The sequence below is a fragment of the Oncorhynchus kisutch genome, unplaced genomic scaffold (assembly GCF_002021735.2).
Source record: "Oncorhynchus kisutch isolate 150728-3 unplaced genomic scaffold, Okis_V2 scaffold3515, whole genome shotgun sequence".
NCBI classification, from domain to species: Eukaryota; Metazoa; Chordata; class Actinopteri; order Salmoniformes; family Salmonidae; genus Oncorhynchus; species Oncorhynchus kisutch.
In genome coordinates this window covers 1-13,039 of record NW_022265460.1, presented here as the reverse complement: position 1 = coordinate 13,039, position 13,039 = coordinate 1, and the positions used below count along the sequence as shown (strand labels likewise).

Below are 13,039 nucleotides of genomic sequence, written 5' to 3'. Positions count from 1 at the left end.
GTTCAAATCCCTCTTCTGACACAACTTTTGCCTTAAGAAAGTTAGCTTCTTTTGTCAAATTGGAAAAATTCTCCAAATGGTGAAAGGAAAACACATGAACAGTGATTACTCGTTTGATAGATGCCATAGTTGAGAACAGACACACATGAAACGCGAATAATCGTTCGATACATGTCATCATATGCCTAGTTTAGAATTTAAAAAGTTACTCAAATAAATAAAGAAATATTGTTACTATATCTTTCATTAGCTTTAACAATTTTTGTTTATTTTTCTTGTATCTTAAGATCGTATTGTTCCATCAGACATATCAGACGTTATGTTACAGAATCGTGAAACATATGAATTTTAAGATTTATAATTGTCTGGATGGCTGAGTGGTCTAAGGCTCCAGACTCAAGGTGAGAGTCCTTCCTAGTTACTGGGGTATTCTGTTCTCCGATTGGAGCGAGGGTTCAAATCCTTCTTCTGACACAACTTTTGCCTTAAAAAAAGAGTAGCCTTTTGTCAAATCCGAAAAATTCTCCAAATGGTGAAAAAAACACATGAACGTGATTAATCGTTGATAGATGCCATAGTTTGAGAAGACAACAAAACGCGAATAATCTTTCGATACATGTCATCATATGCCGTTTAGAATTGATAAAGTTACTCAAATTCCATAAAAAAATGTTTTTTTACTACATCTTTCATTAGCTTTTAACATTTTTAGTTTATTTTTCTTTGTATCTTAAGATCGCATGTTTCCATCAGATATATCAGACGTTATGTTACAGAATTGCGAAAACATATGAATTTTTAGGGGGATTTATAATTGTCAGGATGGCCGAGTGGTCTAAGGCGCCAGACTCAAGGTGAGAGTCCTTCCTAGTTACTGGGGGTGTTCTGGTCTCCGATTGGAGGCGAGGGTTCAAATCCCTCTTCTGACATAACTTTTGCCTTAAAAAAGAGTAGCTCTTTGTCAAAACCGAAAAGTTCTCCAAATGGTGAAAGGAAACACTGAACAGTGATTAATCGTCTGATAGATGCCATAGTTTGAGAACAGACAACACATGAAACGCGAATAATCTTTCTATACATGTCATCATATGCCTAGTTTAGAATTCATAAAGTTACTCAATTCCATAAAAAAATGTTTTTTACTATATCTCTCATTAGCTTTAATAATTTTTGTTATTTTCTTTGTATCTTAAGATCGGCAGTTCCTCCATCAGAACATATCAGACGTTATGTTACAGAATCATGAAAACATATGAATTTTTAGGATTTATAATTGTCAGGATGGCCGAGTGGTCTAAGGCTCCAGACTCAAGGTGAGAGTCCTTCCTAGTTACTACTGGGGTGTTCTGGTCTCCGATTGGAGGCGAGGGTTCAAATCCCTCTTCTGACACAACTTTGCCTTAAGAAAGAGTAGCTCTTTGTCAATCCGAAAATTCTCCAAATGGTGAAAGGAAAACACATGAACAGTGATTAATCGTTTGATAGATGCCATAGTTTGAGAACAGACATCACATGAAACGCGAAGAATCTTTCGATACATGTCATCATATGCCTAGTTTAGAATTAAAAAAGTTACTCAAATTCCATAAAAGAAATATTTGTTACTATATCTTTCATTAGCTTTTAACAATTTTTGTTTATTTTTCTTTGTATCTTAAGATCGGCATGTTTCCATCAGACATATCAGACGTTATGTTACAGAATCGTGAAAACATATGAATTTTAAGGATTTATAATTGTCTGGATGGCTGAGTGTTCTAAGGCGCCAGACTCAAGGTGAGAGTCCTTCCTAGTTACTTGGGTATTCTGTTCTCCGATTGGAGGCGAGGGTTCAATCCCTCTTCTGACACAACTTTTGCCTTAAGAAAGAGTAGCTCTTTGTCAAATCCGAAAAATTCTCCAAATGGTGAAAGGAAAACACATGAACAGTGATTAATCGTTTGATAGATGCCATAGTTTGAGAACAGACAACACATGAAATGCGAATAATAGTTCTATACATGTCATCATATGCCTAGTTTAGAATTCAAAAAGTTACTCAAAATCCATTAAAAAATGTTTTTTACTATATCTTTCATTAGCTTTTAACATTTTTATTTATTTTTCTTTGTATCTTAAGATCGGCATGTTTCCATCAGACATATCAGACGTTATGTTACAGAATCGCGAAAAACATATGAATTTTAGGGATTTATAATTGTCAGGATGGCCGAGTGGTCTAAGGCGCCAGACTCAAGGTGAGAGTCCTTACTAGTTACTGGGGTGTTCTGGTCTCCGATTGGAGGCGAGGGTTTCAAATCCCTCTTCTGACACAACTTTTGCCTTAAAAAGAGTAGCTCTTTGTCAAATCTGAAAAGTTCTCCAAGTGGTGAAAGGAAACACATGAACAGTGATTAATCGTATGACAGATGCCATAGTTTGAGAACAGACAACACATGAAAAGCGAATAATCGTTCTATACATGTCATCATATGCCTAGTTTAGAATTGAAGAAGTTACTCAAATTCCATAAAAAATGTTTTTTACTATATCTTTCATTAGCTTTTAACATTTTTTGTTTCTTTTTCTTTGTATCTTAAGATCGGCATGTTTCCATCAGACATATCAGACGTTATGTTACAGAATCGTGAAAACATATGAATTTTAAAGGATTTATAATTGTCTGGATGGCTGAGTGGTCTAAGGCTCCAGACTCAAGGTGAGAGTCCTTCCTATTTACTGGGGTATTCTGGTCTCCGATTGGAGGCGAGGGTTCAAATCCTTCTTCTGACACAACTTTTGCCTTAAAAAAAGAGTAGCTCTTTGTCAAATCCGAAAAGTTCTCCAAATGGTGAAAGGAAAACACATGAACAGTGATTAATCGTTTGATAGATGCCATAGTTTGAGAACAGACAACACATGAAAACGCGAATAATCGTTCGATACATGTCATCATATGCCTAGTTTAGAATTCAAAAAGTTACTCAAAATCCATTAAAAAAATTTTTTTACTATATCTTTCATTAGCTTTAACATTTTTGTTTATTTTTCTTTGTATCTTAAGATCGGCATGTTTCCATCAGACATATCAGACGTTATGTTACAGAATCATGAAAACATATGAATTTTAAGGATTTATAATTGTCAGGATGGCCGAGTGGTCTAAGGCGCCAGACTCAAGGTGAGAGTCCTTCCTAGTTACTGGGGTGTTCTGGTCTCCGATTGGAGGCGAGGGTTCAAATCCCTGTTCTGACATAACTTTTGCCTTAAGAAAGAGTAGCTCTTTGTCAATACCGAAAAATTCTCCAAATGGTGAAAGGAAAAACACATGAACAGTGATTAATCGTTTGATAGATGCCATAGTTTGAGAACAGACAACACATGAAACGCGAATAATCGTTCGATACATGTCATCATATGCCTAGTTTAGAATTCAAAAGTTACTCAAAATCCATTAAAAAATGTTTTTTATATATCTTTCATTAGCTTTTAACATTTTTGTTTATTTTTCTTTGTATCTTAAGATCGGCATGTTTCCATCAGACATATCAGACGTTATGTTACAAATCGTGAAAACATATGAATTTTAAGGATTTATAATTGTCAGGATGGCCGAGTGGTCTAAGGCGCCAGACTCAAAGTGAGAGTCCTTCCTAGTTACTCGGCTGTTCTGGTCTCCGATTGAGGCGAGGGTTCAATCCCTCTTCTGACACAACTTTTGCCTTAAAAAGTAGCTCTTTGTCAATACCGAAAAATTCTCCAAATGGTGAAAGGAAAACACATGAACATTAATTAATCCTTTGATAGATGCCATAGTTTGAGAACAGACAACACATGAAACGCGAATAATCGTTCGATACATGTCATCATATGCCTAGTTTAGAATTCAAAAAGTTACTCAAAATCCATAAAAAAATGTTTTTTACTATATCTTTCATTAGCTTTAAAAAAAAAATGTTTATTTTTCTTTGTATCTTAAGATCGGCATGTTTCCATCAGACATATCAGACGTTATGTTACAGAATCGCGAAAACATATGAATTTTAAGGATTTATAATTGTCAGGATGGCCGAGTGGTCTAAGGCGCCAGACTCAAGGGTGAGAGTCCTTCCTAGTTACTGGGGTGTTCTGGTCTCCGATTGGAGGCGAGGGTTCAAATCCCTCTTCCGACACAACTTTTGCCTTAAAAAGTAGCTCTTTGTCAATACCGAAAAATTCTCCAAATGGTGAAAGTTACTCAAAATCCATAAAAAAATGTTTTTTATTATATCTTTCATTAGCTTTTAACATTTTTGTTTATTTTTCTTTGTATCTTAAGATCGGCATGTTTCCATCAGACATATCAGACGTTATGTTACAGAATCGCGAAAACATATGAATTTTAAGGATTTATAATTGTCAGGATGGCCGAGTGGTCTAAGGCGCCAGACTCAAGGTGAGAGTCCTTCCTAGTTACTGGGGTGTTCTGGTCTCCGATTGGATGCGAGGGTTCAAATCCCTCTTCTGACACAACTTTTGCCTTAAAAAGTAGCTCTTTGTCAATACCGAAAAATTCTCCAAATGGTGAAAGTTACTCAAAATCCATAAAAAAATGTTTTTTATTATATCTTTCATTAGCTTTTAACATTTTTTGTTATTTTTCTTTGTATCTTAAGATCGGCATGTTTCCATCAGACATATCAGACGTTATGTTACAGAATCGCGAAAACATATGAATTTTAAGGATTTATAATTGTCAGGATGGCCGAGTGGTCTAAGGCACCAGACTCAAGGTGAGAGTCCTTCTAGTTACTGGGGTGTTCTCGTCTCCGATTGGAGGCGACGGTTCAAATCCCTCTTCTGACACAACTTTTGCCTTAAAAGTAGCTCTTTGTCAATACTGAAAAATTCTCCAAATGGTGAAAGGAAAACACATGAACAGTGATTAATCGTTTGATAGATGCCATAGTTTGAGAACAGACAACACATGAAACGCGAATAATCGTTCGATACATGTCATCATATGCCTAGTTTAGACTTCAAAAAGTTACTCAAAATCCATTAAAAAATGTTTTTTATTATATCTTTCATTAGCTTTTAACATTTTTGTTTATTTTTCTTTGTATCTTAAGATCGGCATGTTTCCATCAGACATATCAGACGTTATGTTACAAAATCGTGAAAACATATGAATTTTAAGGATTTATAATTGTCAGGATGGCCGAGTGGTCTAAGGCGCCAGACTCAAAGTGAGAGTCCTTCCTAGTTACTGGGGCTGTTCTGGTCTCCGATTGGAGGCGAGGGTTCAAATCCCTCTTCTGACACAACTTTTGCCTTAAAAGTAGCTCTTTGTCAATACCGAAAAATTCTCCAAATGGTGAAAGGAAAACACATGAACAGTGATTAATCCTTTGATAGATGCCATAGTTTGAGAACAGACAACACATGAAACGCGAATAATCGTTCGATACATGTCATCATATGCCTAGTTTAGAATTCAAAAAGTTACTCAAAATCCATAAAAAAATGTTTTTTACTATATCTTTCATTAGCTTTAAAAAAAAATTGTTTATTTTTCTTTGTATCTTAAGATCGGCATGTTTCCATCAGACATATCAGACGTTATGTTACAGAATCGCTAAAACATATATATTTAAGGATTTACAATTGTCAGGATGGCAGAGTGGTCTAAGGCGCCAGACTCAAGGTGAGAGTCCTTCCTAGTTACTGGGGTGTTCTGGTCTCCGATTGGAGGCGAGGGTTCAAATCCCTCTTCTGACACAACTTTTGCCTTAAAAAAGAGTAGCTCTTTGTCAAATCCGAAAAGTTCTCCAAATGGTGAAAGGAAAACACATGAACAGTGATTAATCGTTTGATAGATGCCATAGTTTGAGAACAGACAACACATGAAACGCGAATAATCGTTCGATACATGTCATCATATGCCTAGTTTAGAATTCAAAAAGTTACTCAAAATCCATAAAAAATGTTTTTTACTTATATCTTTCATTAGCTTTTAACATTTTTTGTTTATTTTTCTTTGTATCTTAAGATCGGCATGTTTACATCAGACATATCAGACGTTATGTTACAGAATTGTGAAAACCTATGAATTTTAAAGACTTTTAATTGTCAGGATGGCCGAGTGGTCTAAGGCGCCAGACTCAAGGTGAGAGTCCTTCCTAGTTACTAGGGTATTCTGGTCTCCGATTGGAGGCGAGGGTTCAAATCCCTCTTCTGACACAACTTTTGCCTTAAAAAGTAGCTCTTTGTCAATACCGAAAAATTCTCCAAATGGTGAAAGTTACTCAAAATCCATAAAAAAATGTTTTTTATTATATCTTTCATTAGCTTTTAACATTTTTGTTTATTTTTCTTTGTATCTTAAGATCGGCATGTTTCCATCAGACATATCAGACATTATGTTACAGAATTGTGAAAACCTATGAATTTTAAAGACTTTTAATTGTCAGGATGGCCGAGTGGTCTAAGGCGCCAGACTCAAGGTGAGAGTCCTTCCTAGTTACTAGGGTATTCTGGTCTCCGATTGGAGGCGAGGGTTCCAATCCCTCTTCTGACACAACTTTTGCCTTAAAAAGTAGCTCTTTGTCAATACCGAAAAATTCTCCAAATGGTGAAAGTTACTCAAAATCCATAAAAAAATGTTTTTTATTATATCTTTCATTAGCTTTTAACATTTTTGTTTATTTTTCTTTGTATCTTAAGATCGGCATGTTTCCATCAGACATATCAGACGTTATGTTGCAGAATTGTGAAAACCTTTGAATTTTAAAGACTTATAATTGTCAGGATGTCCGAGTTGTCTAAGGCGCCAGACTCAAGGTGAGAGTCCTTCCTAGTTACTGGGGTATTCTGGTCTCCGATTGGAGGCGAGTGTTCAAATCCCTCTTGTGACACAACTTTTGCCATAAAAAGTAGCTCTTTGTCAATACCGAAAAATTCTCCAAATGGTGAAAGGAAAACACATGAACAGTGATTAATCGTTTGATAGATGCCATTTGAGAACAGACAACACATGAAACGCGAATAATCGTTCGATACATGTCATCATATGCCTAGTTTAGAATTCAAAAGGTTACTCAAAATCCATTAAAAAATGTTTTTTTATTATATCTTTCATTAGCTTTTAACATTTTTTGTTTATTTTTCTTTGTATCTTAAGATCGGCATGTTTCCATCAGACATATCAGACGTTATGTTACAAAATCGTGAAAACATATGAATTTTAAGGATTTATAATTGTCAGGATGGCCGAGTGGTCTAAGGCGCCAGACTCAAGGTGAGAGTCCTTCCTAGTTACTAGGGTATTCTGGTCTCCGATTGGAGGCGAGGGTTCAAATCCCTCTTCTGACACAACTTTTGCCTTAAAAAGTAGCTCTTTGTCAATACCGAAAAATTCTCCAAATGGTGAAAGTTACTCAAAATCCATAAAAAAATGTTTTTTATTATATCTTTCATTAGCTTTTAACATTTTTTGTTTATTTTTCTTTGTATCTTAAGATCGGCATGTTTCCATCAGACATATCAGACGTTATGTTACAGAATTGTGAAAACCTATGAATTTTAAAGACTTTTAATTGTCAGGATGGCCGAGTGGTCTAAGGCGCCAGACTCAAGGTGAGAGTCCTTCCTAGTTACTAGGGTATTCTGGTCTCCGATTGGAGGCGAGGGTTCAATCCCTCTTCTGACACAACTTTTGCCTTAAAAAGTAGCTCTTTGTCAATACCGAAAAATTCTCCAAATGGTGAAAGTTACTCAAAATCCATAAAAAAATGTTTTTTATTATATCTTTCATTAGCTTTTAACATTTTTTGTTTATTTTTCTTTGTATCTTAAGATCGGCATGTTTCCATCAGACATATCAGACGTTATGTTGCAGAATTGTGAAAACCTTTGAATTTTAAAGACTTATAATTGTCAGGATGTCCGAGTTGTCTAAGGCGCCAGACTCAAGGTGAGAGTCCTTCCTAGTTACTGGGGTATTCTGGTCTCCGATTGGAGGCGAGTGTTCAAATCCCTCTTGTGACACAACTTTTGCCATAAAAAGTAGCTCTTTGTCAATACCGAAAAATTCTCCAAATGGTGAAAGGAAAACACATGAACAGTGATTAATCGTTTGATAGATGCCATTTGAGAACAGACAACACATGAAACGCGAATAATCGTTCGATACATGTCATCATATGCCTAGTTTAGAATTCAAAAGGTTACTCAAAATCCATTAAAAAATGTTTTTTTTATTATATCTTTCATTAGCTTTTAACATTTTTTGTTTATTTTTCTTTGTATCTTAAGATCGGCATGTTTCCATCAGACATATCAGACGTTATGTTACAAAATCGTGAAAACATATGAATTTTAAGGATTTATAATTGTCAGGATGGCCGAGTGGTCTAAGGCGCCAGACTCAAGGTGAGAGTCCTTCCTAGTTACTAGGGTATTCTGGTCTCCGATTGGAGGCGAGGGTTCAAATCCCTCTTCTGACACAACTTTTGCCTTAAAAAGTAGCTCTTTGTCAATACCGAAAAATTCTCCAAATGGTGAAAGTTACTCAAAATCCATAAAAAAATGTTTTTTATTATATCTTTCATTAGCTTTTAACATTTTTTGTTTATTTTTCTTTGTATCTTAAGATCGGCATGTTTCCATCAGACATATCAGACGTTATGTTACAGAATTGTGAAAACCTATGAATTTTAAAGACTTTTAATTGTCAGGATGGCCGAGTGGTCTAAGGCGCCAGACTCAAGGTGAGAGTCCTTCCTAGTTACTAGGGTATTCTGGTCTCCGATTGGAGGCGAGGGTTCAAATCCCTCTTCTGACACAACTTTTGCCTTAAAAAGTAGCTCTTTGTCAATACCGAAAAATTCTCCAAATGGTGAAAGTTACTCAAAATCCATAAAAAAATGTTTTTTATTATATCTTTCATTAGCTTTTAACATTTTTTGTTTATTTTTCTTTGTATCTTAAGATCGGCATGTTTCCATCAGACATATCAGACGTTATGTTGCAGAATTGTGAAAACCTATGAATTTTAAAGACTTATAATTGTCAGGATGTCCGAGTTGTCTAAGGCGCCAGACTCAAGGTGAGAGTCCTTCCTAGTTACTGGGGTATTCTGGTCTCGGATTGGAGGCGAGTGTTCAAATCCCTCTTGTGACACAACTTTTGCCATAAAAAGTAGCTCTTTGTCAATACCGAAAAATTCTCCAAATGGTGAAAGGAAAACACATGAACAGTGATTAATTGTTTGATAGATGCCATTTGAGAACAGACAACACATGAAACACGAATAATCGTTCGATACATGTCATCATATGCCTAGTTTAGAATTCAAAAGGTTACTCAAAATCCATTAAAAAATGTTTTTTATTATATCTTTCATTAGCTTTTAAACATTTTTTGTTTATTTTTCTTTGTATCTTAAGATCGGCATGTTTCCATCAGACATATCAGACGTTATGTTACAAAATCGTGAAAACATATGAATTTTAAGGATTTATAATTGTCAGGATGGCCGAGTGGTCTAAGGCGCCACACTCAAGGTGAGAGTCCTTCCTAGTTACTGGGCTGTTCTGGTCTCCGATTGGAGGCGAGGGTTCAAATCCCTCTTCTGACACAACTTTTGCCTTAAAAAGTAGCTCTTTGTCAATACCGAAAAATTCTCCAAATGGTGAAAGGAAAACACATGAACAGTGATTAATCATTTGATAGATGCATAGTTTGAGAACAGACAACACATGAAACGCGAATAATCGTTCGATACATGTCATCATATGCCTAGTTTAGAATTCAAAAAGTTACTCAAAATCCATAAAAAAATGTTTTTTACTATATCTTTCATTAGCTTTAAAAAAAATTGTTTATTTTTCTTTGTATCTTAAGATCGGCATGTTTCCATCAGACATATCAGACGTTATGTTACAGAATCGCGAAAACATATGAATTTTAAGGATTTACAATTGTCAGGATGGCCGAGTGGTCTAAGGCGCCAGACTCAAGGTGAGAGTCCTTCCTAGTTACTGGGGTGTTCTGGTCTCCGATTGGAGGCGAGGGTTCAAATCCCTCTTCTGACACAACTTTTGCCTTAAAAAGAGTAGCTCTTTGTCAAATCCGAAAAGTTCTCCAAATGGTGAAAGGAAAACACATGAACAGTGATTAATCGTTTGATAGATGCCATAGTTTGAGAACAGACAACACATGAAACGCGAATAATCGTTCGATACATGTCATCATATGCCTAGTTTAGAATTCAAAAAGTTACTCAAAATCCATAAAAAAATGTTTTTTATTATATCTTTCATTAGCTTTAAACATTTTTTGTTTATTTTTCTTTGTATCTTAAGATCGGCATGTTTACATCAGACATATCAGACGTTATGTTACAGAATCGTTAAAACATATGAATTTTAAGGATTATAATTGTCAGGATGGCCGAGTGGTCTAAGGCGCCAGACTCAAGGTGAGAGTCCTTCCTAGTTACTGGGCTGTTCTGGTCTCCGATTGGAGGCGAGGGTTCAATCCTCTTCTGACACAACTTTTGCCTTAAAAAGTAGCTCTTTGTCAATACCGAAAAATTCTCCAAATGGTGAAGGAAAACACATGAACAGTGATTAATCCTTTGATAGATGCCATAGTTTGAGAACAGACAACACATGAAACGCGAATAATCGTTCGATACATGTCATCATTATGCCTAGTTTAGAATTCAAAAAGTTACTCAAAATCCATAAAAAATGTTTTTTACTATATCTTTCATTAGCTTTAAAAAAAATTGTTTATTTTTCTTTGTATCTTAAGATCGGCATGTTTCCATCAGACATATCAGACGTTATGTTACAGAATCGCTAAAACATATGAATTTTAAGGATTTACAATTGTCAGGATGGCCGAGTGGTCTAAGGCGCCAGACTCAAGGTGAGAGTCCTTCCTAGTTACTGGGGTGTTCTGGTCTCCGATTGGAGGCGAGGGTTCAAATCCCTCTTCTGACACAACTTTTGCCTTAAAAAAGAGTAGCTCTTTGTCAAATCCGAAAAGTTCTCCAAATGGTGAAAGGAAAACACATGAACAGTGATTAATCGTTTGATAGATGCCATAGTTTGAGAACAGACAACACATGAAACGCGAATAATCGTTCGATACATGTCATCATATGCCTAGTTTAGAATTCAAAAAGTTACTCAAAATCCATTAAAAAATGTTTTTTATTATATCTTTCATTAGCTTTTAACATTTTTTTGTTTATTTTTCTTTGTATCTTAAGATCGGCATGTTTCCATCAGACATATCAGACGTTATGTTACAGAATTGTGAAAACCTATGAATTTTTAAGACTTTTAATGTCAGGATGGCCGAGTGGTCTAAGGCGCCAGACTCAAGGTGAGAGTCCTTCCTAGTTACTAGGGTATTCTGGTCTCCGATTGGAGGGAGGGTTCAAATCCCTCTTCTGACACAACTTTTGCCTTAAAAAGTAGCTCTTTTGTCAATACCGAAAAATTCTCCAAATGGTGAAAGTTACTCAAATCCCATAAAAAAATGTTTTTTATTATATCTTTCATTAGCTTTTAACATTTTTTGTTTATTTTTCTTTGTATCTTAAGATCGGCATGTTTCCATCAGACATTCAGACGTTATGTTGCAGAATTGTGAAAACCTATGAATTTTTAAAAGACTTATAATGTCAGGATGTCCGAGTTGTCTAAGGCGCCAGATCAAGGTGAGAGTCCTTCCTAGTTACTGGGGTATTCTGGTCTCCGATTGGAGGCGAGTGTCCAAATCCCTCTTGTGGACACAACTTTTGCCATAAAAAGTAGCTCTTTTGTCAATACCGAAAAATTCTCCAAATGGTGAAAGGAAAACACATGAACAGTGATTATCCTTTGCTAGATGCCATAGTTTGAGAACAGACAACACATGAAACGCGAATAATCGTTCGATACATGTCATCATATGCCTAGTAGAATTCAAAAAGGTACTCAAAATCCATAAAAAAATGTTTTTTACTATATCTTTCATTAGCTTTAAAAAAAAATGTTTATTTTTCTTTGTATCTTAAGATCGGCATGTTTCCATCAGACATATCAGACGTTATGTTACAGAATCGTGGAACACATGAATTTTAAGGAGTTTATAATTGTCAGGATGGCCGAGTGTCTAAGGCGCCAGACTCAAGGTGAGAGTCGTTCCTAGTTACTGGGGTGTTTTGGTCTCCGATTGGAGGCGAGGGTTCAAATCCCTCTTCTGACACAACTTTTGCCTTAAAAAGTAGCTCTTTGTCAATACCGAAAAATTCCTCCAAATGGTGAAAGTTACTCAAAATCCATAAAAAAATGGTTTTATTATATCTTTCATTAGCTTTTAACCATTTTTTGTTTATTTTTCTTTGTATCTTAAGATCGGCATGTTTCCATCAGACATATCAGATGTTATGTTACAGAATCGCGAAAACATATGAATGTTAAGGATTCATCGTTCGATACATGTCATCATATGCCTAGTTTAGAATTCAAAAGTTACTCAAAATCCATAAAACAATGTTTTTTACTATATCTTTCATTAGCTTTAAAAAAAAAATGTATTATTTTTCTTTGTATCTTAAGTCGGCATGTTTCCATCAGACATATCAGACGTTATGTTACAGAATCGCAAACATATGAATTTTAAGGATTTATAATTGTCAGGATGGCCGAGTGGTCTAAGGCGCCAGACTCAAGTGAAGTCCTTCCTAGTTACTAGGGTATTCTGGTCTCCGATTGGAGGCGAGGGTTCAAATCCCTCTTCTAACACAACTTTTGCCTTAAAAAGTAGCTCTTTGTCAATACCGAAAATTCTCCAAATGGTGAAAGGAAACACACTGAACAGTGATTAATCCTTTGATAGATGCCATAGTTTGAGAACAGACAACACATGAAACGCGAATAATCGTTCGATACATGTCATCATATGCCTAGTTTAGATTCAAAAAGTTACTCAAAATCCATAAAAAAATGTTTTTTATTATATCTTTCATTAGCTTTTAACATTTTTTGTTTTTTTCTTTGTATCTTAGATCGGCATGTTT

General features: G+C 35.4%; 9 non-coding genes across 9 annotated transcripts; all 9 read left to right on the top strand.

Annotated features, from left to right (window-relative positions):
* The first annotated feature begins 816 nt into the window (after positions 1–816).
* Positions 817–929, top strand: trnal-caa (transfer RNA leucine (anticodon CAA)). The gene is made up of 2 exons: positions 817–854; positions 884–929. It is a non-coding gene; the product is annotated as a tRNA-Leu (tRNA).
* Positions 930–1,275: 346 nt separating this feature from the next.
* On the top strand, positions 1,276–1,390 carry trnal-caa (transfer RNA leucine (anticodon CAA)). Its single transcript has 2 exons — positions 1,276–1,313; positions 1,345–1,390. It is a non-coding gene; the product is annotated as a tRNA-Leu (tRNA).
* A 3,779-nt stretch (positions 1,391–5,169) lies between these two features.
* On the top strand, positions 5,170–5,282 carry trnal-caa (transfer RNA leucine (anticodon CAA)). The gene is made up of 2 exons: positions 5,170–5,207; positions 5,237–5,282. It is a non-coding gene; the product is annotated as a tRNA-Leu (tRNA).
* Positions 5,283–6,089: 807 nt separating this feature from the next.
* Positions 6,090–6,201, top strand: trnal-caa (transfer RNA leucine (anticodon CAA)). Its single transcript has 2 exons — positions 6,090–6,127; positions 6,156–6,201. It is a non-coding gene; the product is annotated as a tRNA-Leu (tRNA).
* A 1,019-nt stretch (positions 6,202–7,220) lies between these two features.
* On the top strand, positions 7,221–7,332 carry trnal-caa (transfer RNA leucine (anticodon CAA)). The gene is made up of 2 exons: positions 7,221–7,258; positions 7,287–7,332. It is a non-coding gene; the product is annotated as a tRNA-Leu (tRNA).
* A 1,021-nt stretch (positions 7,333–8,353) lies between these two features.
* Positions 8,354–8,465, top strand: trnal-caa (transfer RNA leucine (anticodon CAA)). The gene is made up of 2 exons: positions 8,354–8,391; positions 8,420–8,465. It is a non-coding gene; the product is annotated as a tRNA-Leu (tRNA).
* Positions 8,466–8,691: 226 nt separating this feature from the next.
* trnal-caa (transfer RNA leucine (anticodon CAA)) lies at positions 8,692–8,803 on the top strand. The gene is made up of 2 exons: positions 8,692–8,729; positions 8,758–8,803. It is a non-coding gene; the product is annotated as a tRNA-Leu (tRNA).
* Positions 8,804–9,943: 1,140 nt separating this feature from the next.
* Positions 9,944–10,055, top strand: trnal-caa (transfer RNA leucine (anticodon CAA)). The gene is made up of 2 exons: positions 9,944–9,981; positions 10,010–10,055. It is a non-coding gene; the product is annotated as a tRNA-Leu (tRNA).
* An 803-nt stretch (positions 10,056–10,858) lies between these two features.
* trnal-caa (transfer RNA leucine (anticodon CAA)) lies at positions 10,859–10,970 on the top strand. Its single transcript has 2 exons — positions 10,859–10,896; positions 10,925–10,970. It is a non-coding gene; the product is annotated as a tRNA-Leu (tRNA).
* The last annotated feature ends 2,069 nt before the right edge of the window (positions 10,971–13,039 follow it).